At 44.5% G+C, this 27,156-nt stretch overlaps 2 long non-coding RNA genes across 3 annotated transcripts in view; both read right to left on the minus strand.

Annotated features, from left to right (window-relative positions):
* Positions 1 to 2,452: 2,452 nt before the first annotated feature.
* LOC147240246 (uncharacterized) lies at positions 2,453 to 19,632 on the minus strand. Of its 2 annotated transcripts, none has more exons than XR_015111242.1 (3): positions 19,416 to 19,632; positions 7,435 to 9,172; positions 2,453 to 7,330 (listed from the first exon to the last, which is right to left on the minus strand). It is a non-coding gene; the product is annotated as an uncharacterized LOC147240246 (long non-coding RNA). The 2 variants fall into 2 exon arrangements; XR_015111243.1 differs by lacking the exon at positions 19,416 to 19,632 and adding an exon at positions 9,856 to 9,955.
* Positions 19,633 to 24,887: 5,255 nt separating this feature from the next.
* LOC147240247 (uncharacterized) overlaps positions 24,888 to 27,156 on the minus strand; it is a 3,872-nt gene continuing 1,603 nt past the window's right edge. The window contains exons 2-3 of the long non-coding RNA XR_015111248.1: positions 25,363 to 25,605; positions 24,888 to 25,225 (exon numbers count right to left, since the gene is read on the minus strand). This is a non-coding gene — a long non-coding RNA (uncharacterized LOC147240247). The remainder of the gene's footprint in view (positions 25,226 to 25,362; positions 25,606 to 27,156) is intronic.

Genomic DNA, 27,156 nt, shown 5'->3' on the forward strand with positions numbered 1-27,156 from the left:
CTAGCATGGGCCTCAGCCAGGCAATAAGAGACTTTCCCCAAAAGCTGGCGGTTCCTTTCACTCCAGAGAAGCTGGCTATGAAACTCTCGGTGTAGTTCAAGAACTCAATAGACTATTTTGTAATCACAAGTTTCTATGCTACACCAAAGTAATTATTTGGACTTGGTGTGATTTCTAGAAATCGAAATTGTGTGGAAAGACAAAGCAGGGACAGTTCCCAAAATAAAGTGGTGCAGTTGGACAGAGACGGGGAGGAGAAGTGTTCAAATAGAGCCGACTCACCTGGCTTCACCTTGATTAAAGTGTGTCGCTCTTACTTTATCTGACTCTGCTGGAAATGCATGAGTTCTTTGAAGTGCCGCCGCCGCCCGAGGGCAAAGCATTTTAATGAAGGAGATCAAACCCTGAGAGGACCCATGCAGGTTTCTGATAAGAGGGGGCGGGAAGGCGGGACGAGGTCAGCGAGTGCTCCTCGGGATGAAGCGTCCCCGTCACTGGTTCCTTCTACACGTGTGGTCATGACAGTTACACTGAATGGTCATCACTGGGCCATCTTGCTTCCTGTGTCCTTCTCCACATTTCCTCATCCTTTCTGTAAACAGCAGCATTGGAAGAACAGAGACCCCCCCCACTCACCACAGTCCAGAACAACCCTCTTCAAGACCGCCTTGAACCTCCCCTACCAGTCGCCAGTGCCTCCGTTGTCCGTTCTGCTTCTTTTGTAAAGCCTCTTTGCACTTCTCACTGAGTGCGATAAAGTCGAATGCATTATTAGCCACTGGATGTCACAGAATCGCTCGTACTGGTCTTCTGAGGGTGTTTCTTGGTCTTCAGTTCAGGGAAACTCATGTTACCAGAACTGAAACCTGGGAAACATGAGTTTACCTCGTCAGACATCGTTCTTCTAAAGAGTCATGAGATAACTTTTGTGGTGATTTGGTGCCGTGCAATAAACCTGACTTGACTTCTTTGATATTAGAATATGATTAACTGTAAATGTGAAAGATCTCATGGCTTTGCTTTATCCTCTAAACGTGACGTGAAGGAGATCAGTTTGGGCGGATCAGAGGAAGATTCTGAACTCCTGCGGCCCGAAGCTCCTTTCATTATTGATGAGGCAACTGATCAATAGATCATGTAGCTACAAACGGCCGCCGTGCGTGGAGGTGTTCACTGATTCATAATGGATGAGCTCCGCAGTCCCACCGCGGCTTGTTAACTGATCAAATATGGACGCAGGGAGGTGTGAAACGCCTTCGAGCTACAGATCGTTCACATCGCCGACTCCCCCTCAACACACGAAAACACAGATATTTGTTCAGATTCACATCCGTATGAAGAGTCTCAGGATCCAGGTCTCAGGAGGGTCAGATCAAGACCAGCTGGACTCTGATGAAGATGCTCATGAAGGACTCTTCAATAAAACTGTTGGTTTAGGCCCTGGAGAGAAAAAAAATCAAGATTTTGTGTCCACATGATCTGACTTTTCCCCCATGAGATCTTTTTCAGGCCATAAGAGATCTTATTGCTCCAAGTTTGTCATGTTGGTGCCATGAGGTGTAATTTCCCTCAACTTAATTATTCTGAGGCCACAAGATGATTACTTCTCCCTTATTAATTTGTGGGAACAAGTTATATTTTATTTACAAACAACATCTGACACACTGAGGCTCAGTATTTGGTTGAGCTCACGCACTCAGCCGCCATGTTTCCATGGCTGCGTGAATCTTTCGCCGATCCTCCACGTGGAGGTGACACCTCATTGCCGCTAATTGTTTTTTAATTTAATGACGTATTAGCAGCCAATCTCAGCGAGCTAGTGCTTTACTGGCACACCGAGGATCGATGATCTCGGCCTTTAAACAGGGTTCTTGAATAATTGCCAGCGTATCACTGCTGCCCCTCGTTAGGGCGAACTGGTGGCATCACAACTAGTCTGAGCCAATCGTGGTCCAGCATGCAACACGCGTGTAAAATGGAGAGACTGATGAGGGACCTGGCGGGAGGAGACATTTTAATACCAACAGAGAAGTTGTTTGGATGAGTTTTAATGATCTGATCAAAACTTTTTATTGTTTAAATATGTATCACAGTCAATTTGTTCGTAGAAGCTGAATATTTTTACATCTTCAAACACGTCTGGAGGCAGTCTAAACTCCAGCCGCGTATCGAGTGTGTGTGTGTGTGCGTGTGTGTGCGTGCACGTGCGCTGGTAGCCTCACCAGTATATTCAGGTGTGGTTGCTATGGAAACAGCTGGATTGGTGTGAAAGCTGCCAGGTTGTGAGAGTCTGGGTGGACAGATTGAGACCAAAACGTGTGAAACTTGTGCGATTCCACTCTGATGATGAAACGCTCCTTAGTTTGGTTGTTTTGGAGTAAATAAAAACGTCAGTTAAAACCGACTGATAAAAATGACTCCAGTTTCGTTTGACAGATTTATTTCTTTACAAAACAGGAGCACAGACTCAAAACGGGAACATTTACACTTTCAGCTTCGACACAACAACTTTCAGCCACTTGAAAATATAGAGGAGCTCTGATCACACAACCTGCACTGTAAAAAATGACAAACACATCTACACTGTAAAAAAACACTTTGAGTTGTTAAAGCCACTGAGAGCATCATACAATCATTCACGTTGGAATTACAAAAGACTGCAAAGCGTCACGTGACCGACGTCACCGGTGCAACCGATGCCAGTGGCGAGTGTTGTTACTGCGTGAGGACGACATGATTTACAGCAGTGTTTCTTTACTTCACTTCTTTTTTCCAAAGCAAATGCACAGAAAAGAGCCTTGAAAATTCCCCCTGTTGGAGGAAAAGAAACAAAACAGGACTCTAGAGACTTTAGTTTCAGGGCAGACGGAAGTCAAACAGGAAGTACTTCAGGGAAAATCCACCCTGACAGAAGACTAAAGACTACAAAACTGAGTCAACATTGTAGTTGACATGTCCATGTTTTTTCATGTTGTAAATAAAAATCATTTGAGCGCAGCAGGGATAAGGAATGTTTGTAGTCCAACAGGAAGTGATGATGTCAGGGATGATGTGTGTTTGTAGTCCAACAGGAAGTGATGATGTCAGGGATGAGGTGTGTTTGTAGTCCAACAGGAAGTGATGATGTCAGGGATAAGGAATGTTTGTAGTCCAACAGGAAGTGATGATGTCAGGGATGATGTGTGTTTGTAGTCCAACAGGAAGTGATGATGTCAGGGATGAGGTGTGTTTGTAGTCCAACAGGAAGTGATGATGTCAGGGATGATGTGTGTTTGTAGTCCAACAGGAAGTGATGATGTCAGGGATGAGGTGTGTTTGTAGTCCAACAGGAAGTGATGATGTCAGGGATGATGTGTGTTTGTAGTCCAACAGGAAGTGATGATGTCAGGGATGAGGTGTGTTTGTAGTCCAACAGGAAGTGATGATGTCAGGGATGAGGTGTGTTTGTAGTCCAACAGGAAGTGATGATGTCAGGGATGATGTGTGTTTGTAGTCCAACAGGAAGTGATGATGTCAGGGATGAGGTGTGTTTGTAGTCCAACAGGAAGTGATGATGTCAGGGATGATGTGTGTTTGTAGTCCAACAGGAAGTGATGATGTCAGGGATGAGGTGTGTTTGTAGTCCAACAGGAAGTGATGATGTCAGGGATGATGTGTGTTTGTAGTCCAACAGGAAGTGATGATGTCAGGGATGAGGTGTGTTTGTAGTCCAACAGGAAGTGATGATGTCAGGGATGATGTGTGTTTGTAGTCCAACAGGAAGTGATGATGTCAGGGATGAGGTGTGTTTGTAGTCCAACAGGAAGTGATGATGTCAGGGATGAGGTGTGTTTGTAGTCCAACAGGAAGTGATGATGTCAGGGATGATGTGTGTTTGTAGTCCAACAGGAAGTGATGATGTCAGGGATGAGGTGTGTTTGTAGTCCAACAGGAAGTGATGATGTCAGGGATGAGGTGTGTTTGTAGTCCAACAGGAAGCTATGATATCAGGGATGAGGTGTTTGTAGTCCAATTAGGCAGGTTTGAGATGTGACATGTTTTCTAATCATATAATTAAAGTGTTAATTAAGACTGCAGGTGGATTTACCCTTTAACTTCAAGACAAACAACAAACAAACGAGCAAGCAAACAAACAATCTTCATCCTGAAACTTTACATAAACAAGACAAACAGAAACCAGTCCTGACCCCCTTAAAGGGTGAAAACCAGCAGCGACGGAACTACTGGGGGTTCTGATCCATTGTAAACAGGGTTGGTGTAAGGCAGGAGGAAGAGGAGGAGTGATGAAGGTGGGGGTGAGGGTGGCGGGGGTGAGGTGAGCAGACGGAGGAAGCACAGCAGGCAAACGGCTGTATTAAAGGGATTAGATGAAGGCTCAGACTCAGAAGCTAGATTTTCCAGCAGTCCGTGAAGGCATCGCTCAGGTCTCCTCTGGAATGACGTCATGAGTCAGTCGGAATCGAGCAGCTATGAAACTGAAGTATGGAAGCAGCATGAAAATATAATTTATTTGAGATGACAAAAGTACATGTGCTTTGGAGAAGAATTCTTTAATTCAATTGTTTCATGTATTGTCTTTTAATATTAATAACATGAATTGGGTAGCTGGTTTCTACAGCTGAATTTTTTTCCCCATTTTTTCCCCATAAAACAATACAAAGATGTTTTATGACCATGAAAAATTTATACTGATTCATTTTTTTAATCTGTAAGAAATTCTTAGTTCTTCCCTATGAAAAAAAGCAACTCTTGCAATTCATTTAAAAATGTTGACAATCAAATTAAAATGAAATTATTTACAATACTATACACAAATATACTGAAAACATGTCTTTGTCCAAACGTTTTTTTTACCACACACCTTAAAAAAAGTTTGGAAATGGGAGTTTTAGTTTTTAGTTTTTGTTTGTTGCTCTGTAATATCAAGAATCAGACAAACAGCTGGGGGCTTCTGTCAGTTTCAGCAGTTAAGATGAAACTTTTAGTTCAATTTCTAAGAATTAGAAATATTTCTATTTACTTCAAATAACAGTACAGAACAGCCGCTGCTAATAAATGTTACCTTCTTATCATTTGACATTTCTCAGTATAATTGTTTTTCTTGTATTTAGACAAAAAAGAAGAAAAGAGGCATTTTTGACAATTATGCAAATGAGTTGCAATCAGTAAAGAGGCTTCAGGAACAAGGGAACCTTTGCTTAATAAATACCAAAATATTCTCATCTCTGTCACTGTGGTACTAGAAAATGAGAAATGACAAACACCCTTTTCATTCATATGATTTGTTCCTGTTAAATATTTATGTAATTTGGAAGAATCTGCAATATAAATATAATTCATACTTAAAACTAAACACTCAATTTAAAGGGTTAAATAAACCTGAACTTGTACTGGTTCTTATTTTTGGTCCATTTCATCCAGTGAGTCCACATCATGTGTCTACGTCCTGCGTCTGACCATCAGTCAGGATGAATCCTCCTTCTGCCACGTACCAACATTTCCACTCATTCTGACTTTTCTTCCCGTTGTTTTTCTTCTTCTGCTGTCGAATGGATGACAACAGTGTGCTCAAATTCCGGTCCTGACCATCCAACAAATTAAGATTAAAATAAACTAAATTAACTAATCTCCAAATTTAATTTCTATTTGGTGACGAGTACCAAATTGCATAGTTGTGTCCAAGAAAATACTGATCTCTCAAAGCCTTTGCCAGCAGATTTAGGGCACATATTCGCTCTCTCAGATGAGAAAACCTTTATATTCTAGTGACTTCTGAGCTGCCATCTGCTGACACACAGCAGCAGTAATGACATCTAGATCTAAGAATGAGTCTGGCAAACTTTAAACCAAAAAGAAAAAGTGCAAACTTCATTATAAATCCCTTGATGTGACTTGTGTCCCCGCAATGTAGTAACGATTCAGGTGAGTGTCCTCTCAATGAGGTACATAAACCTTTGTCCCCACATTGTAGCTAAAATAAGACACAGCCGTTTCTGTTTGCTGTTTTAAACAATTCAGCTGCAACTCAAACTCAAGCCACTCAACAGACCTTTTCTGCTGTCGCTCACAGCACAGTTGAAGCTCTTTAAAGAGACATTTTTTTAATCTCATGATTGTTGCTCCCCCTAATTATGACCGCTGAAAAGACTGAACCCAAAGAACCCAAACAAAAAAGCTTAAACTGCCTCATTGGACACAAAGTCGCCACAGTGCTGTTAGCAAAGCGCTGTCGGTCTCCACAACGCAGTGAAGAATCAGGCGTGTGTCTCCACAGTGTCACTGAGCTGTCTGGAGCTTTCAACTGAAACTCAAACAAAAGCTTCTCTGCAGATTTCCTGTCTGTCCTGCAACCGCCGACAGCAGAATAATGAGTTTCAGCTCTTTCAGGGAGAGATGAGCGCGAGGAGAGCTGAGGAGATAAAACCGAGAGCGACATCTCCCACCTAGAACGTCTCTGTTCCTCGCTCCTTTATCTCTATTTCTGTTCTTTAAATGCTTCCCGAACACAAACCTCCTTCACCTGTGAAGCCGATAAAACTGTGTGGAATTCAAACATGATGAAAGGACGGGATGAGAGGACGACGAGGGACAAATGGCCAATGAACAGGAAGTGAAGCGCGGGATTCGGCAGTGAGCTGCTGGGAGTGTGCGACAGTGCAACCGACACATTTTGAGTGATTTTTATCAAACAGTGTGCGTCTGTTTGCACAAGACATGCATGTGATCCATGTGATGTGGTTATTACTGCCAGTATGTTTGTGTGTGTTAGCTGGACGAGAACATTGAAGTAAATACTTTTTTTTTTAACTGTTACATTTCTATGAAGTGGACATTTTTGAATTGAATTTTCTTGAAAAGTTTTTCTTTTATCGGAGTGTAATCAGGACAACAGGACATCTTGTCCTGCGTCTTTTCTTTAAATTAATCTTTCAGGGTTCAGATTAGATTTTTGGGTCACAACTGAATGATCAGTTTTGATTTTCACAATTATACCACTGTGTGAGTGTGTGTGTGTGTGTGTGTGTGTGTGTGTGTGTGTGTGTGTGTGTGTATTGGAGCAGTTTTCCTAATGGTTTACTTGTCTCAGACCAGTAATCTGTTGATGAGTGAGGACGACTTAAGGCTCCGCCTTTATTCTAATTAGACATGTCTGACCTCTTTCGGACAAGGTGGGCGGAGCTGACACCTGGCCTCAGGACTCCGCCCTTCCAAATAGAGTCACAGCTTTGTTCAGATGATTGAACGGAGAGGGCGCTTGTTTGACCCACCAGGAGATTTGACCTCCAAACAGGATGCAGCTCGGCAGGTCAGTCTTCAGGTCAGTGGAGGGCTGGAGGAAACAAACACGACAAGAATGTTACTGCTCCTCTGTTCAAGCGTGTTTCTGGACCTTTGACCCTGGGTCAAACCGTTAACACGAAGTGACCCGCCCACCTGTTGGTTGCGACAGTTTTCTGCATCTTCGGCTGCCCGACGTTTTCTCGCTGGTCACTTCATGGTTGAGACTTGCTTCGTGTGCTGAAGCGCCTGACACTCCAACCACCAGTTACTTAGCAACAGCCAGCGAAGAGTAGCAGAAACTGTAGCCTCTCGTCCCGAACGGCCTCCTCCTCCTCCTCCTCCTCACCGTCAGTTACCCTCACAAGTTCTCTGAATAAGTCTGTTCTCTTTGAGTCTTTAGTGAACATCAACACAAGAAAACAAAAAGGTACAAAGAAATAATAAATCTTCTCCCATGAGAGACAGCAACCCTAACATGCTGCCCAGCAGACAGATGAATGGTAACCATAGAAACGCTTCACTTCCTGTGTGGTCAGAGCAGCAGGGCGGAGCTTCCTATGTCCATCTGGGCAAAAATCATGGACTGAGACCAAGGCTCCGAGTGTTCGGGCTCAAGCTGAGACGGGTCCAATTGATACAAATTAATCTTTCTATGCTACATCAGGTAACCCTTTCTCATCTCCAATTGTTTTTAGTGTCTTTATTTTTGAATTAAAGTATCTATGTTTGTAAGTAGATTTTTGCCCAGAGTTCTGCCTGCCAGGCAGACTGAGGTGACAATCACACTGATAAGCGATAAAAACCCAAAGCGCACTTTTCCCAGTGTAATGTATGAGTTGTGTCTGGTTGTCCTGAAATTCTGGTGTAATTGTTGTAGTTTTCTACATAAGGGCACCCGGATGAATCATTTTGAACAAGTTTCCATGTCAATATTCCTTTAGACTTTACTGTCATTGGGCTTCTTTATCAGATAAACTGGTTAACAAACTTTTTAGTCATTTTCTTGCAAATGTTTTAACTGTAAGCAAATATCAGTCATCCAGACTTTATTGCCTCTGCTCAGGTGGTCATGTGATTGGTGCCTGTCAGCAATATGCCACATGAGTGCAATGGCAATCCCAGCCGTCAGTGGAGCTAATTAGCTAATTGGAGCACTACTTGACTCAGCCCTAGATTTTGCTTTCGGGTCTGTTTTTCATCTACAATTAGAGAAACCTAACAGAAACGGTTCTGGGTCCAGTGTGCGTTCATGCCACTGAGCTAAACGCATCGCTCACGTTTCCAAACACAGAGACGATGGTTTACCCAAACTTGGTAGAAGTGTAGCCCAGTCCAAGACAGAAACCAAAACATTTTAAGCCGAATCTGGTTAACCTAGCAAAAAATTGCTGGTGTACAGGTGTGAGGTGGCCTTGGCAGAGGCAGGACCGCCCAGCAGGGCGTCATGGCTCAGCGGGGAAATGTGCGCTTGCGTTTGTGCTTCAGAGTGCTTGTTGCCTCAGTTTAACACGTTTTCTGTCAGGGTTGCTGCCTCTCAGGCTGCCTGTCAGGAAATCCGGTAGTCAAACACATCCTTCTCCATGTAGTCCGTCCAGGTGGAGGACGGCATGCTCCGGTACGGGTCCAGAAGAATCCGGAAACACCGAACGATCAGCAGGCCCAGGAAGATGAAAAGGATGAGGACAAAGACGAAGGCCGCCCTCTGCTCTAGTGTGAGGAAGGTGGAGGCCGAGGAGGAAGAGGAGGGGAAGTCAGATTCCGAGGCAGAGAAGGTGCTGCTGTAGAGGTCGTCGGCCATGTTGTTTTGGTCGGTTCAGATGAGCCTCTGCTGCTGCCCAATAAGACGGAGTCTGCAGGTGAACATCGTCATCGTAGAGGAAGAAGGTCAGGCCTGCCAGACAACAACCAGGAACGATTACTGACCATCATAACCAGCTGGAATGTTTGTTGGCTGCTTCTGCAAGTCTATGATTCCTATAAATAAATATAAATATGATCAAACAGGGGGCTGCACGGTGGAGCAGTGGTCAGCACTGTGGCCTCACAGCAAGAAGGTTCTGGGTTTGAGTCCTGGCTCGGGCGCAGGATCTTTCTGTGTGAGTCTCCATGTTCTCCCTGTTCCTGCTGGGTTCTCTCTGGTACTCCAGCTTCCTCCACAGTCCAAAGACATCAAGAGGGGACGAGGCTGATTGATTCTCTAAATTGACCGTAGGTATGAATGTGAGTGTGAATGGTTGTTCGTCTCTGTATGTTGGCCCTGAGATGGACTGGTGACCTGTCCAGGGTGAACCCCGCCTCTCGCCCGTAGATGCTGGGATAGGCTCCACCCCCCGCGACCCTTACTAGTAAGGAATAAGCGGAAGATAGCGATGGACGATCAAACAGCCCCTAATGTAGAAAACACCGGAACGCTTTCTGACTGCAGAGATCATTCAAGCTGACCATTCAAACCTTTGTTGTTGCTTCCTGACTGTTTGACATGAAAACCAGTGGAACGTCCCTGATTGGTTTGAGGGAATTGACTGCTGGACGTCCTCAGAGGATTTGCTGACTCTGCACACTTGAACTCCAAACCTGTTAAATATTTCACCGCCTGTCGACATCTGCACGCCGCTCAGCTTCGGTTCCGCAGTCCCACGTTTTAACATGCAGCTCGCCTGTTTGCTCCTGTCCTGGAGAGAAATTAATCCCTTCAAACTGCTGCTTGTCATCGCTTCATTTACAGATGAACTAGCAGCAGATTCATCAATGAAGCGGGGAAACACACACACACACACACACACACACACACACACACACACACACACACACACACACACACAGGTTTATAATGCAGGAAGTAAAATACCTCCAGGTGCCTTCAGCTGCTGCTCGAGAATGTGTGAAAAGCTAAAAGAATTAATTAGAATTGACGGGAACGCCACACTGACCTCCGAGGTGCCACGCTCGATGTGTTGAGTCGTCACGGTGAACGGACCAAAACTTTTGAAGAGTTCCTGTTGTAATATCAAAGAAATGTTAAAGTTTCTGAGAAATTCAGCTGAGGTTGCAGCTTTGACACGCAGCTTCACTTCCTCTGTGGAAACAGTGGCAGATAGCCTCGCTCCAGCCCCTGAATCTGAATCTTTAATTTGTCGAAAAGTGACCCAGGGTCTGGAAAGTCCCGTTTGTCTCAGCTGGAATTCCAGTCAGCCAATCAGCAACCTTGAACGTGATGATGAGGTTAAGTCAGGCTGAGAGACTCAGGACAACAGAGTCAACGGATAGAAGTGACGTTGCTACTGAAGCTGTTTAGACCCCCAAGAAGAACGGTTCCAGACACACGACAACACTGTCCTCTCTGAAGGAGAACGTTAAATCCGCCAATGTTCTCCCGTTACAGCTCTCAACTTTAGAACTGCAGTTCTGAATGAAATGAAACGATTCACAAACTACATGAAATCAGTAGATGGCTAGCATGCTAATTCTAGCTGTACACACTAGCGGAAGTGCTACCGAAACCAGGTTCCTCCTAAAAGGAATGAGATCTGATCCTGAACCAGAGCAGGAGACATCTGAGGTGGTTCCGAATTTCTGGGTGATTCACTGACTTGGGGCAGCTAGCATGCTGGCTACTAGCCTGCCAGGTCCACGGTCAGTATCACGCCACAGTGACCTCAAGCGCTGCGATTGGCGACTGAGTGTCACGCTGCCAAACGTCTTCAGCTCCAGGTTAGAGACGATGGATCAGGGTTGAGCAGGCGGCGCTGAGACTGTGAGACTTCAGGACACCGTCAGCTGCGTTTCTGGGCTCGACTGTTGCTGCAGGAGGATCATTCATGAAGAACTGAGCACAACCTTCCATCAGATATACGACGGTTCCATTCGCATACGGAAGAGGCGGGCCGTATGAATACAGAGTGATCCGAGTGTCATCCTGGTGGAGAAGTTTGCTGCTGCTGGAGGTGGAAACAAGATGGCGCGCAGCCTTCTGCTGTACATGAGGAGGAGTGGATGTGGGCGAGCGAGATGTCCATCTGTGTGGGGGAGAGAGAGAGTGCTTGTGCTGCGATTCAGCAGTAAACCTGCAAATACGCTGAAGTACACAATGAAAGATCCACCAATGGCGTGGAAGTGACCAGCAAAATAAACCAACGGTGACGACGACGACCTCACGTTCTTGCAGGGCGGCTGTCTGATCATCTGCTCGGGCCCAAGGAACTGACACCTGTTTTATCTTAACACATGAAGTTGAGGACAACATCACGCCTGCTGTTGTCATGGAAACATTGTGACATGATACTGCAGCAGCCGATTCAAACGCAATGCGTTCTGATATTCTACGTGTGTGTGTGTGTGTGTGTGTGTGTGTGTGTGTGTGTGTGTGTGTGTGTGTGTGTGTGAGTGTGTGTGAGTGTTTCCTCCCAGCAGGCTAACGGTCAGCAAGGTGTCGATACTATTTGAGGTCGTGGGTTCAATTCCCTGAGACCGGCTGGACTGGACGGACCTCGAAGATAAATTCAACTTTTCTTAAACAGATGAAAAAAGAATGAACATGAAAACTCTTTTCTCCAGACTGTGGAAGAAAAATGAGGATGGATTGTTTCTGACGTCTGTTTTCATTTTCACTGTTGTTTTGTTTATTCAAACGTGCAAAGAGGCCAGAGAAGAGGCGTTCATCTCCAACACGAGGAGCCGCAGACGGACACATTTTTCTCCACAAGTTACGTATCACATGTGAACAAGGCCATGTTTCGGGGGGCTAAAACGTTTGAAACAGAACGTTCATCCGTTCGTCACTTTCCTCTTTCACCACAGCAAATTTCATTAATCACAGCAAAGCGCATGAACTGAGACAGGTTATTGTTTTTCGGTGCAGCCCACTGACTGCGCAGGATGTTTGCTGCGTCCCAGCCTTCACACTGGAACACGGCGGCCGGATCCGACTAAATTAATACTGGAAGAACCACCTCGTCAACGTTTGCGACGGGTTTAATGAGACGCGCTTGTTCTCGTCAGCAGGCGAATGTTGGCTCTGTGTTCCTCAAATGGGTCCATGTCAGACTTATTTATCTGGTAACTGAACAGATGCTGAAAATACCCCCCCCCCCCATCCTCCCCCTCTTCATCCAGACTTAATGGTATTTTTACCACTTTTTTTTAATTGAACATGAAAATCACACAAGTTATGTGTGTTTAGGTAATGATCCTCTTTCATGATTCATCGTTTTAAACAAATTTTCACCTCAGGTGTTTGGTTTTATGAAAGGTAAATCTTAGTATTAACCCTTTCTATCCTCCCAGCCACCAGACAAGACCTCTAACATGAGACACCTGGGGATCGGGGCTGACCAGGACACTTCCATCCACGTTGTTACACTACAAATAAAATAAAATTAAATTAAAATTAACAAAGATAATACAAAAAATCTTGTGGAAGTGTGTGTGTGTGTGTGTGTGTGTGTGTGTGTGTGTGTGTGTGTGTGCGTGTGCGCGAGCGCATAATATTCCTATGTTATTTACACTGCTATATTTTGGGGACACACCCCCTTTCCATAAATAGTTACATTTTTAGGATGCAGACGTTTTTTTAAGGTCAAAGAAAGGTCAAGTTTTCATGAAGCCAAGTCAGCGCAACAGAAGATGGATGGTGGAAACACAACTGTTTGTGTGCGTGCTGGTGCGTGTGTGTGTGTGTGTGTGTGGTGTGTGTGTCGTTGTGTGTTGGTTTGCTCAGCTTTCATGCAAGACAGAATTCAATTAGGAGATGATGAGTTCTAGTTTGGATCTGACAGCAGAGCAATGATGGTGTTTTATTCATGCAATCAATTTACTGCTCATCACACACACACACACACACAACACACACACACACACACACACACACACACACACACACACACCGCAGCAGTGAATAATCAACCATTTAGTCGTGTTCTTCATTCGGCTGAATTACGTCTCACTTACCCTCCAAAGGGAGATCAAAGAGCTGCAGACGGACGTCCAGGCTATTTGAAGATGTTTGTTTGAGCGAAACTTGCTTTTAAAAAAGGTTCAGTTTGCTTTGTTACAACAATAAACTGCAGCAGTTGAGGGCGACAGCAGCTGCTCTCGGTAGAAGAACGTTTCAAACAAAGCGCTCCATGCAGGCTCTTCCTGCCTGCGCCTTCCCCTGCTGCTATGTGCTCAGCTGTCTCAGGGGCCCGGCCGGCTCCTGGGGTCCTGGCTGGTGGTCTAGAGCCTGACCTCTATCCATCTGGTGCTGGTCCTGCTCCTGTGCTGCCATGAGTGTGGCTCCTGTGCTGTCACCAGTCCAGCCCTCTCCAGCCCCTGTTAGGATTCTTGATGTCAGACACTTCATCTTTGGGGGCCATCTTCCTGATGCAGTCCTGGATCTTGATTGTCCAGTTTCAAGGTGCTGGACTTGCATAGTGAGGCGCTTCCTGGTCCACATATCAGTGGTCTCAATCTCCTCCTTTGGACAGCTGATTCTCTAGCTGGCTCCTCCGCCTCAGTGGACCTCTCAGCCGCAACAACGGAGATGCCACTGCGTAGCTAAGAATGTTAGCCGGTGTTGTTTGCAATAACTGTCACAAGATGAAGGCAAATGTCATTCCACGTTTCAGACCCCCAAATATTCTGTGTTTTTATTCACAGTTGAATGTGAATAAAAACCTGTGGATGGAGGTAAACGTTCATTTTTGAACACAGGACGCCGGCATTCACCTGGCGTACCAAGGTGTGACATCACTGCTACATGAGGAAACCTGCCGATGACGCCGTGAAACAAACTGAGTCGTCTGTCAGACAGATTGTAGCTCAGCGCCGTTCATCCGCCTCCCTACAGGGAGAGGAGTGTGTGTGTGTGTGTGTGTGTGTGTGTGTGTGTATGTGTGTGTGTGTGTGTGTGTGTGTGTGTGTGTGTGTGTGTGTGTGTGTGTGAGATGAAATCATCATCATCATCATCATCTTTGGTACCCTGGTTACATAACTTTGACTTTTGACCACCATTACCCCTCGTTAGTGTCAAACATAAATCTCTGTGTTTCTTTGTGTGTGTGTGTGTGTGTGTGTGTGTGTGTGTGTGTGTGTGTGTGTGTGTGTGTGTGTGTGTGTGTGATGGCGTCAAGCTGGCGCCCGGTGACTCAGTCTAACAGTATTGATCAATTACAGGGAGAGATCAAAGGAGACTGCCACTGATCAATAACCATTACATCCATCCGCTAGCGTGTGTGTGTGTGTGTGTGTGTTTGTGTGTGTGTGTGTGTGTGTGTGTGTGTGTGTTAAGCCACTTCCAGAGACAGATTAATGCCAGTTCATTGGTACATTGCATGTAATGGGGGATAAAAGCATGTTGTTCATAGTTTCCGGGCCAACGCATGTTGTGATTATGTGTGTTCCTGTTCCTTCTCTGTAGCTCCACCCACCTGCCAGGTGATGCTTATCAGGTAAAAGCTCAAGGTTCCTGTTATGTTCTGTGTTCCTTGGTTTATTGTGCCTGTGTGTGGGTAATGAATCTGGAGGTGTTTGTGTTGTTAGTGTGTTAGTGTTCGTGTTTGTGTTCTAACAAGCATCTGTGGGTTCTCCACCGGCAGGTCGTGATGACATCATCAGGCTGATACGCTTGTAACAAGCAGAACCCTCTCAACCACAGCGAAATAGCATTTAAACCTCCTCAAACGTCTGACTGATAGGCTGAACTCGTTTTGCCATTCATCCACTGAAACGATTTATTGACGAGCTGTCAGGCGTCGCCATGGCAACCACCGCTGTGCCTTGATAGCGAACGGCGGCAGCACACATGTTGCTATTCAGACAATCAACAACGGCGTCATGGATCAAAACGTGACGCCATGTTTGTTCATACAGAATCAACCTGATTTACGTTTTACCTTGATGGCAGCGCCTCGTGAGGATGAGGTGGATCGCTGCCCTGAACCTGGTCTAGCTGATGCTAACACTTCCCAATCACTGCCTCTCTTTGTGCTAAGCTAATTAGCCCACTAGAGAAGGATGTCTTGTCTGGCGATGATGAACTACAGTGGCCTTCCTTAGCTCCTGACTGGCATGGACCAGCTTTACATATTAGAGGCTTTTTAATGGTGGTCATTATTTTCATGTCATATTGTTTTTTGTTGATGAGCACAAAAGGTTTTGGTGTTTAACTTTGGTCAAGTGTTTCCACGTCTGACTGCTTCGATCATCTAACTCAAGAATCTAGACTGTTTGATGTTGATCGATTCCTCTGAAGCAGGAAGTGTCTGAGGATGAGGAGGAAATGGAGGCTGACAGGTGGAAATGAATCATTTAGAGACGCCACGTTACACCTGACACGAATATAAATAAACGGCGAGAATCTCAGCTGATGTTTGTTGGGTTCACCTCCTGAGAGGACCCAGTGTTCCTGATGCTTCTGTCACATTTATAGAAACACCAGTGAAAACATGCTGATTGTCAATCTGACGCTAAATCTGTCGACGCGTTTCATCCAAAAACAGTCCCGGCTGGACGCCACTGCACGCGCTCAGTAGCAACTGGAGGCTCAGAGGAGAGGAGAGGAAAGAACGCGCTGTCAGAGTATTTATATCTACAACAAGCTGCTTTAACTTCATTTATATTTAGATTTGGGGACTATTGTTGTCGTCCACTTATTTTTATATAATTATAATTAGATTTCCTCAAATAGAGCTTTAAATAAAACATCACTAAAACAGATCATGACTAAAGAGAGTAAAACGCTGTAATCTCGAGGAGCTGACACTGGGAGGACGCTGCTCTCTGCTGAAAGGCTCAGATGGGCGGAGTCACTCAAGCCCTCAGACACACGTAGGAAATCTGAATCCTTTCATAGATCAATAATCGATAAGGTCAGTTGAGCTTTTGATCACAGATGGAAACTGCGATATTTCCAGGTTGATCGTTTACTTTAACGATTTTAAAGCTGCGAAGTAAAATGATCAGATTTGTTATGAATGACATGACGATGACGTGACTGGTGTCATGCAACTGTATCATGTAACTGGTGTCATGTAACTGGTGTCATGTAACTGGTGTCATGTAACTGGTGTCATGAAACTGTATCCCGTAACTGGTATCACGTAACTGGTATTATGTAACTGGTATCACGTAACTGGTGTCATGAAAGTGGTATCAGTAACTGGTATCATGTAACTGGTATCATGAAACTGGTGTCATGTAAGTGGTATCAGTAACTGGTATCATGTAACTGGTATCACGTAACTGGTGTCATGTAACTGGTATCATGAAACTGGTGTCATGTAAGTGGTATCAGTAACTGGTATCATGTAACTGGTATCACGTAACTGGTGTCATGTAAGTGGTATCAGTAACTGGTATCATGTAACTGGTATCATGAAACTGGTATCATGAAACTGGTATCATGTAACTGGTATCAGTAACTGGTATCATGTAACTGGTGTCATGTAACTGGTGTCATGTAACTGGTATCAGTAACTGGTATCATGTAACTGGTATCAGTAACTGGTGTCATGTAACTGGTGTCATGTAACTGGTGTCATTAAACTGTATCGTGTAACTGGTATCACGTAACTGGTGTCATGTAAGTGGTATCAGTAACTGGTATAATGTAACTGTTATCATGTAACTGGTATCATGAAACTGGTATCACGTAACTGGTGTCATGTAAGTGGTATCAGTAACTGGTATCATGAAACTGGTATCATGAAACTGGTATCATGTAACTGGTATCATGTAACTGGTATCATGTAACTGGTGTCATGTAACTGGTGTCATGTAACTGGTATCAGTAACTGGTATCATGTAACTGTTATCATGTAACTGGTATCATGTAGCTGTTATCATGTAACTGGTATCATGTAGCTGTTATCATGTAACTGGTGTCATGTAACTGGTATCAGTAACTGGTATCAGTAACTGGTATCAGTAACTGGTATCATGTAACTGTTATGTAACTGGTGTAATGTAACTGGTGTCATGTAACTGGTATCATGTAGCTGTTATCATGTAACTGGTGTCATGTAACTGGTATCAGTAACTGGTATCATGTAACTGGTATCATGTAACTGGTATCAGTAACTGGTATCATGTAACTGTTATGTAACTGGTGTCATGTAACTGGTGTCATGTAACTGGTATCACGTAACTGGTATCACGTAACTGGTATCAGTAACTGGTATCATGTAACTATTATGTAACTGGTGTCATGAAACTGGTGTCATGTAACTGGTATCATGTAACTTGTATCACATAACTGGTATCAGTAACTGGTATCATGTAACTGTCATGTAACTGGTATCATGTAACAGGTATCACGTAACTGGTGTCATGTAACTGGTGTCATGAAACTGGTATCATGTAACTGGTATCATGTAACTGGTATCATGTAACTGGTGTCATGTAACTGGTCTATAATCTACAGACTCACAGTTTTGATTATTCCTCATTTCATCGTTAACGTTGGTGTACAAATTTACATTCTAACACAACTCTATGCATTCTTATATGCACAGAATCACGAAGACGACACATTTTTCACATAAAAATTGACATTTGAATTTAGAGGAACAAGAATTTTGATGAAGTCATCGAATTAGGCTGTCCTGGTTTTATCTCATAAAACTGTCATGAGTGATATTTTACATCATTTATATCATTATTCTGTGAGTAGATTTAGCTGATAATACTTCATAGTTCTACTTAAGTTGGGTTTCAAATAAAGGACTTTTACTTTATAGGAACCCTGATTATTCACATTGAGTACTGATTAAGTGTCTATCCGCAGTCTTACCACATTTTAATAGCAACACTGAGGGGAAGCCTGTCCATCATCCATCCATCTTCTTGAGGAACTGACACCCACGCTAGTTAGCTTAGCAAAATGAATGGTAGTGGGTGGGAAGTATTAGCATACTACCCCTTTCTTCCTGTTCTCCCTCTCCTGATGCAAAGGCCCCGCCCATTTTGACCTCACCTACACACCCCCTGGAAGACATTTCTCCATAACGATCCAAACACACCAGGGTTCCGCCATACTGGGTTTTGGCCGATATTAGGCTGATCAGTGGTAGATATGGGCGGAGCCTTGTCTACACCTTTCAGGCGGAGCAGTGCCACTGACAACCACAGCAGCAGTATCAAGCAGTCAAACACCAAGAAAACACTACAACATGGCAGAACTCTTGCTGGACTGGTTCAGTGAGTTGGTACCAAACTACAAACATCATCTGTTTTTGATGTCACTACGTAACTGGGAGGGGTCTGGACAGGAAGTGAGTCACTTGGCAGCGAAGGAAAGCAGAGGTCTGTACCAGAATCTAACCTGCTCCCTCTAGAGGATGAACAGTGTAACGTTCATGCTAAGCTAACAGTATGAGGGCACAATGTTGCAGTCACTAGACCAGAGACGCAACCTTTAGCATTCAGATCCTTCGACAATCGTCATGTCAGAACGATCTCGGCAGGAGAGGCAACTCGAGGTCATGTAGGTTAACAGGCTGGTGGAACAAACAGAATAGTCGGCTAAATATACTGCTAAAGTTCGTGTAGCCATTTTGGTTGCCCGTTAACTTGGCGCAGCTTTTAATGACGTATCCCTCCGCTCTGCCTCTTCGACCTCACAGTGAATAAAAAGCAGATCTGGGCTGGGATGAGAAGCCGTCACACGCATGTCAGCACGTACTTCCAACATACAATGTGCACATGGTGAAATGTGATAAAGCATCACACATGACAGAACAGACACAGCTGGCCTCCTGTGGTCTGACTGGGGTGGGAGGGCGGCACACCTCGGGACTGATCATCATGTGACCCTTCATATTGTTTTTCTGGAACCACTTGTTGGGTTCTGACATGTTGCAGCTGAATCTTATACGATGTGAAATCAACAACAACATCGATACACCAGTGTGGAGGTGGTGATCAGGTTGATCAGGTCAATGCCATCATGGAAGCCACGTTACAGACCAGCACAGCTGGTCAGAGTACAGTGCAGAGAGTCAAATCAGTTTCCTCCCTGTTCACCGGCTGCAGACGCCATCACACGCCCGTCACAGAGGTCTATGACGCTGCTCGCCTCGCTCATCGCCACGCTCCCTGACTGTCTGGACCCGGAGGATTCGCCACAATTCTGGAATTGAAGGGAAGTTGGGACTCACCCTGCAGCAGCGGTGGCGGGTCACTCCTGAAGCAACACTTTCCTGGGGGAACAAGTTGTCTCCATCCTCTCGTTCTCGTCTTCTTGAAACCGAGCAGGATTGCAGACGTCTGATTGGATGTTTTCCTCAGAATGTAGTTTGGGTTTGGCGAGAGAGTCGCGTCTTGCTCTGCTGTGCCGCTCTGCTGTGCCGCTCTGCTGTGCCGCTCTTCTCCCTCTCGCTCTGCCTTCGATAACAACTGAGGAGGATGCTGCCTGGCGCTGGCTGTGTCTCGTCGCCCGTGGCAACCAGTTGCCATAGCGATGGACCCGAGCTCATTGGGAGATGGAGGTGATGATGGAGACATGGGGAGGCCTATAGAAGGACAGAAGGAAGTTTACCAGAGAAGATACTGAGTGTGTGTGTGTGTGTGTGTGTGTGTGTGTGTGTGTGTGTGTGTGTGTGTGTGTGTGTATGTACTTGGTATTCCAGTCATTGTGCTATATATTATCTGATATTTTCCTCTGGTATTATTTTCTTTATATAATGACATTAACAACTTGGATCGTGATTTATCACGACAAATCTGATCTAAGAAACAACTGACAACAAATAGAACAACTATCTAATTATATCAATCGAATAATGCTTTGATGTCTCCCACCTGAACTACAAACTCAAAAAGATAAGAATCAAGATGGAACATAAACTGTTCTGCTGCTGATAGATTGTTGATTGATGAAACCCCGAAACTGAGAGTTCTCAAGTAACAACAACAACCAGTGCAACACACAAAACATAAATGTCATTGTGCCTTCAATCCACCACCCATCTACCACCAATCACCGTCAATCCACAATCAATCATGTCAATCCACCATCAATCATATCAATCCACTGTCAATCCACGTCAATCCACAATCAATCATGTCAATCCACTATCAATCACCGCCAATCCACTATGAATAATGTCAAACCACTATCAATTACAGCCTATCCACTATCAATCATCATCAATCCAATATCAATCATGTCAATCCACTATTAATCATGTCAATCCACTATCAATCCACGATCAATCACGACAATCCACTGTCAATCGTCATCAATCCACTATCAATCATCGTCATTCCACTTTCAATCACGTCAATCCACTATCAACCACGTCAGTCATCATCAATCATGTCAATCCACGATCAATCACCGTCAATCCAATATCAATCATCACGTCAATCACCTATCAATCATCATCAATCCACTATCAATCACGTCAATCAACTATCAATCATGTCAATCCACTATCAATCATGTCAATCCACAATCCACTATCAATCATGTCAATCCAATATCAATCATGTCAATCCAACATCAATCATGTCAATCCACTATCAATCACGTCAATCCAATATCAATCATGTCAATCCACTATCAATCATGTCAATCCAATATCAATCATGTCAATCCACTATCAATCATGTCAATCCACTATCAATCATGTCAATCCAATATCAATCATGTCAATCCACTATCAATCATGTCAATCCACAATCCACTATCAATCACGACAATCCACTATCAATCATGTCAATCCAATATCAATCATGTCAATCCAACATCAATCATGTCAATCCACTATCAATCACGTCAATCCAATATCAATCATGTCAATCCACAATCCACTATCAATCATGTCAATCCACTATCAATCATGTCAGTCCACTATCAATCATGTCAATCCAATATCAATCATATCAATCCACTATCAATCATGTCAATCCACTATCAATCATCATCAATCCACTATCAATCATCATCAATCCACTATCAATCATCATCAATCCACTATCAATCACGTCAATCCACTATCAATCATCATCAATCCACTATCAATCATCATCAATCCACTATCAATTATCATCAATCCACTATCAATCACGTCAATCCACTATCAATCATGTCAATCCACTATCAATCATCATCAATCCACTATCAATCATCATCAATCCACTATCAATCACGTCAATCCACTATCAATCACGTCAATCCACTATCAATCATCATCAATCCACTATCAATTATCATCAATCCACTATCAATCATCATCAATCCACTATCAATCACGTCAATCCACTATCAATTATCATCAATCCACTATCAATCACGTCAATCCACTATCAATTATCATCAATCCACTATCAATCATGTCAATCCACTATCAATTATCATCAATCCACTATCAATTATCATCAATCCACTATCAATCACGTCAATCCACTATCAATCATGTCAATCCACTATCAATTATCATCAATCCACTATCAATCACGTCAATCCACGATCAATCACCATCAATCCACTATCAATAATCATCAATCCAATATCAGTCATGTCAATCCACTATCAATCTGTCATGAATAAACATCAATCACAACCGAACTACCATCAATCCATCACCAGTCACCATCAATCACCATCAGTTTACAATAATCCACTAACAATCAGGCCCTCATCATCATCATCATCATCGTCATCATCATCATCATCGTCATCATCTTCACTCTAATTTGAATCATCGAGTCATGTTTTTTCTAAAAGGATGGAGGAGGCGTGGCTGTAATCACTGCCAAGCTGTTATGTGTGTATGTGTGTGTGTGTGTGTGCGTGTGTGTGTGTGCGCGCATGTGTGTATGTGTGTGCGTGTGCGTGTGTGTGTGTGTGCGCATGTGTGTATGTGTGTGCGTGCGTTAAGCCATGGGTGTTCATCCCAGCTGCACTGACCGGCTGGAGTGAATTGCAGGATGATTATTTGTCTTAAATGACAGATGAGGTTTCAGCACAGCTGCAAACAGATGAGTGAAAGAGTGAACAAGTGAGTGAGCAAGAGAATGAGTGAGTGAGAGAGTGAAGGAGTGGGTGAGCAAGAGAATGAGTGAGTGAGAGAGTGAAGGAGTGGGTGAGCAAGTGAATGAGTGAGTGAGAGAGTGAAGGAGTGGGTGAGCAAGTGAGTGAGTGAGTGAGAGAGTGAAGGAGTGGGTGAGCAAGTGAGTGAGTGAGGTTCTGCTGATGCTTCTAGGTGTTTTTCATTGCAGACAGATTTCTTCTTTCTTCAGAAGAGAATCTGATCAACATAAATCAATAAAACAGATTCCAAACGCTGGTCTGAACCTTGTGGCGGTCGCCGCTTGTTCTCCTGCTCTACTTTAGTCCATCGCCATCCTTTCTTCTTTTCTTGGTTACACGCCGCAACAAGGAAAACCTGGAGTTGGTAGCTGTTTGGGTCAGGACACACGCAGAGATGCTCGTCTCAGACGTGTTCCAGCATCATGGAGATCAATTTGTCTGATACACGTGACACACGATCAAATAATATTAGTTTAATAAGATTCGTTAATATCAAATAGCATTGTAGTCACAGGCCCCTTTCACACGGCTACATCTCACTCAGCCACCAGACATTCTTGTGAACATCACAGCGTCCATGTTGTTTATCCAGTTTAGAGAGGTCATGAACAGGTTGTAGCCGTTTGCTGTTTTTCAAGGGTTTCATCACAGTGTGTTGCAGTTGTAACAGGACGTGCAGCTTTGGCCTACGTCCACATGAGGGCAACGTCGCAACATGGATGAGTTCTGCAGGAAGGAGTGTCTGCAGTCTCCCTCAGGCTGGCGGCTGTTAGGTCAGATTTCCATTAAAGACAGGTAAAGAAAGGTTTTCCCTTAAAAAAAAATGAACATCAGAACTGGTAAGTTTCAGCTGCTTTTCCAGTTCTGCAGAGTAAAACCTGACATGAGCAGGATGCCAGGGTTTGAATGTGTTGGTGACATCAGAGTCATTTCCGCCTCACCAGGTCAAACTTTGTTCATGGACACACCAAAAGATTCTAAGGAGGAAGGAACGTGGACCTGAAGACTTCTGGGCATGTTGAGGCAGCGTGAGCAGCAGGGGGCGCTCTCACGCAGGCTACATGTCCTTGCCAGGATTCTCTGTGTTCACCACCATCCACACTCTCACTGATGTCATCTCTTCTGTTAGAGAGACTGTGCTTTTATTCTTAAACATTAAACTTTTCTTGAAAGATAAGAACATTTTACTTCCTTCATATTCCTATCACAATTTTTTGTGTGAAAACAAACAAAACAGAAAAACAAAGACAGCAGAGAAAAGCTTCTGATCACCTGACCTGAAGCAGCAGGTTTAATGTTTCATTCAGGCGTGACCTTGTCAGAGCCCCGTTCTGGTCATGTGACGTCCTGAGGAGGTTTGGTCTGACAAACGGATGTTTGTTCTGACTCAAGTGCAAAGTCTGAGTTTCGAGACACTTTGGTTCGTTTGATCAACAGCAGCAAGTGTGTGTGTGTGTGTGTGTGTGTGTGTGTGTGCGTGCGCGTGCATGTGTGTTCTGGCACCACAGGGAGGCGGTGTTGGCTTTCACATGAGGATGTTGAGTTGATGATGGGTTGTTTCATGTTTAAATATGACATCACTGCTCATTCCCTGAGGAAACTTGACCGTATTATGTTTATAATTGGCTATCAAGTTATCATCAATAATCCAACCTGCTAATGGGATGTGCCTCCTGAACTAACGGCACGTCGGCCAGCAGTGTTTCCCATGATGCCGCTCTGCTGATGACATCATGGTTTCACTGGGGCTGGACTTCAGAGGCTGTTTAATATTCCAATTTTCGCCCCTCCCACTCCTCAAAGACACAGCTACATATGTTGGAAGATTGGGATTGCCACCCCCCAGGCTATTAGCAGCCAGCCTGGAGCAAGGTATGCTAGCATTAGCAGGCTCAGCTAGCGAGGCATGCTAGCTAAATGAGGTTTGGGTTTTTAAAAAAGACGTTTCACCTCATGTTTGTGGACAGCTGAGCTGGCGGCGGATGGCGTGGGGGCTGACCACAGTGAGCGCACCTGACCACTCACCTTGCTAGCTTGGCTGTGGCGCCTGCCAGCTGCCTGCAACAGGGTTGCTGTTGCTAATGGTCCAAGAATAGCGTGTGTGGGCAGGCAGTGCTGAGTTTTCCTGCTGGCTCTGGCATCCGTTAGGCACCTGAACATGACATGTAGTCAAATATGCAAGGTTCTGCTAGCAGAGACAGCTAGGCTATCGAGCTAGCCTTGTCGCTTTTCAGCTCGGCTTGAAGAATCTTGAGACCCCAACTGATGACTCAAACTATCGAGTTTCAGCAGGCCGATGCTGAGTAACGTGGCTCCAGATCTGCTAACGTGCGCCAAAATCCTAAATCAGTTCCACTCCAGGTGGAAGTGAGGGAAAAATTCCTGAAATTCAGTGAAACATCAGGGCAGCGCTTTAATCCTCCTTGAATCAGACTTTAAAGAAAACCTCATCTGTGAATGTGTGAGAGCTGTTCACACCAGCCGCACCCGTGGCTTGGAAGCAGGAAGCAAATGAGGAGCTGATTTCATCCTGAAGATATTAGAATCATAAATTGCAGCTGAGTGAATTTACAGACTTTAATATCCAGCAGAGTGAGGATATTGGATCCATAAAATATCACATACAGGCTAACAGGGGATTCATTTTATGTTTCCATGCTCAATAATTACAGTACAAAAATCATAAACTCATTTTACCACTGAATAAATTAAATCTACTTCTGTCCTAGTGAGAGATGTTCGGCTTTACTGAGGAACTTTTATGTTGCATCATTCCACTTTAATTTAAAGATCCACTTTAGGAGCTAATTTGTGTCGTACTGTATAAATACAATAAAACCATGGAACCTTCAGTTGAGTTATTGAGTATGAACCCTGGATGGGGACTGAGGCGTGCGGTTCAGGTGCTGCTCTTCAGTCTGCAGTCGTATTCTTAATCCCAGCAGTGGCAGACAAAGTCGAAGCATGAAATAGAAAATGATTTTTATCACCGCGTACAAAAGAAAGCTGGAGAACCGTCATCTCAACACAACAAAGAGAGTCTGAAACATCTTGAAAGAGGAGTTTACCTCAGTCGTCTCCGTCTCTCCTGGCCTCTCATCGTCCGCCTCCCGCTGCGTGAAGACCATCCATCTGATGAGCAGAACTCAACCGTTTGAGCTTTCGCCGTTTGGCTCAAGCGCCTCGTGAAAACTGTCAACATCCGAAGTTCCTTCAGCGCGTCAGGCACGACTGGAACCCGCGTCGTGATCTTCTCATGTCTGGAATGTGATGCTGCTGATGTTGACGCTGCCTCTATTCTCTGGTTGTCCCTTTAGTGCCGGAGAAACAACAAATCATCATTAAAACCACGATGTTTCCCCACCGAAGTCAGCCGCGGCGCCGCTGACAGAGCTGTCGTATTAATGTCAGCTGAAATGTCAGCGCAGCCCAACAATGTGTAAACATCTAAGACCAGATTTATCAGGTAAAAATGCGGCGTTTAGTGTAATAATGGCTGAAGCTGGGGAAGCGGACAGCGGCAGCCCTGGTGGTGCTGAGGCCGGCGCAATGGCAGCGCCGTGTCACGCTGCCATGTAGTGCACATCCACAACGTTCCCACAGTTCTGTACAGGGTAGGGAGGTGTTGGTGACCCTGATTGTCACAGAATATTCCTAAAATAATAGACTGTCAAGAAATGGAATTCTTTAAAAAGGTCACATGGCAGATACTCAGGTGACATATCGATGTTCTGGGAATGTTTAGAACATAGAACGTTGCATCCAGGTATTTGCATGACATTCCCAGAACATCTGCAGCACCTATACCGAGATAACAGGAACCGAAATGTTCTTTAAGGTTCTATCATCATCTTCTACCCAGAATGTAAATTACAGTACAGAAGACTGTTCCATGTCGGTTCCAAAAGCATTCCAACATTCTAAATGTACTCTGAACAATGTTCCAAATCACGTTCCCCTTTCAAGAACTCTGTTCTTTACATCAGCAAAGATGTTCCCGTGTGTTCATGGCAGGTGTTCAGCTGGCGCCGCCTCCTCCCTCTGCAGGCAGAGAAGTGGAGGGATTCTCCCTTCTAAGCATGCATGAAGATTTTCAGCTTCATGAGGTGAACTTTTCCTCCCGCTTTTACATTTTATTTGACTTTTATTCATTAAATGTACTTTTTCCTCTTGAATGTCACCAGCAGTGAGACGACCTCATCCTCTTACGAAAGCATTTTCTGATTCCAACACTTGGCCTTTAAAAACCTCTTTGCCGTATGGAGACGGCGGTTCTGCCGCCTTCATCCTATAGAAGCGACGTCTCAAGCCTGGACTTTTCTCTTCATCCGTGTTTCTAATTACATGAAAGAAAAGAGCCGGCCGGCGTGTGTTTGGCGCCTCACAGGCTCTCGTTGACACGTGGCTTTATTCTCGCTCACCCAACAACTTAAGTCAGAGATAAATACTGGAAGACCCCAAAGTTGGTTTCACTAAGTTAAGTTTTCTCACAGCTGCAGCAATATGGTAAAATGTGGAGAAGAATGGAGGGATTACTGGCGATTAGGAAGCCGAGATGAGTTCCTTTTTGTTGCGGGGAGTAATCCACCGCTGGGCCGCGACTCCATCACTGCGCCTGCATGACAAAAGCCCCTGAAATCCTCCCTGAAGAGAAAAACCAACTTGACTTCAAATAACTGCTCTCAATGGCTGCAGAAAACCCTCAATTCTCTGCACCCCCCCCCCCCCCAGCCCTTCAGAGCTGCTTAGCAGGAAACCAGCGAAGAAGAAAGTGGGACACCCAAGCAGAAGGCCTCGCGTTGCTCCTCTCATCTTCCCAGCGGAGGGAGGGACGGAGCGTCGACCAGATTATAGAAATGAAA

The sequence above is a fragment of the Aulostomus chinensis genome, chromosome 22, assembly GCF_037954235.1.
Source record: "Aulostomus chinensis isolate RoL2024-O1b breed Wild chromosome 22, RoL_Achi_v1.0, whole genome shotgun sequence".
In the NCBI taxonomy this organism is placed as follows: domain Eukaryota; kingdom Metazoa; phylum Chordata; class Actinopteri; order Syngnathiformes; family Aulostomidae; genus Aulostomus; species Aulostomus chinensis.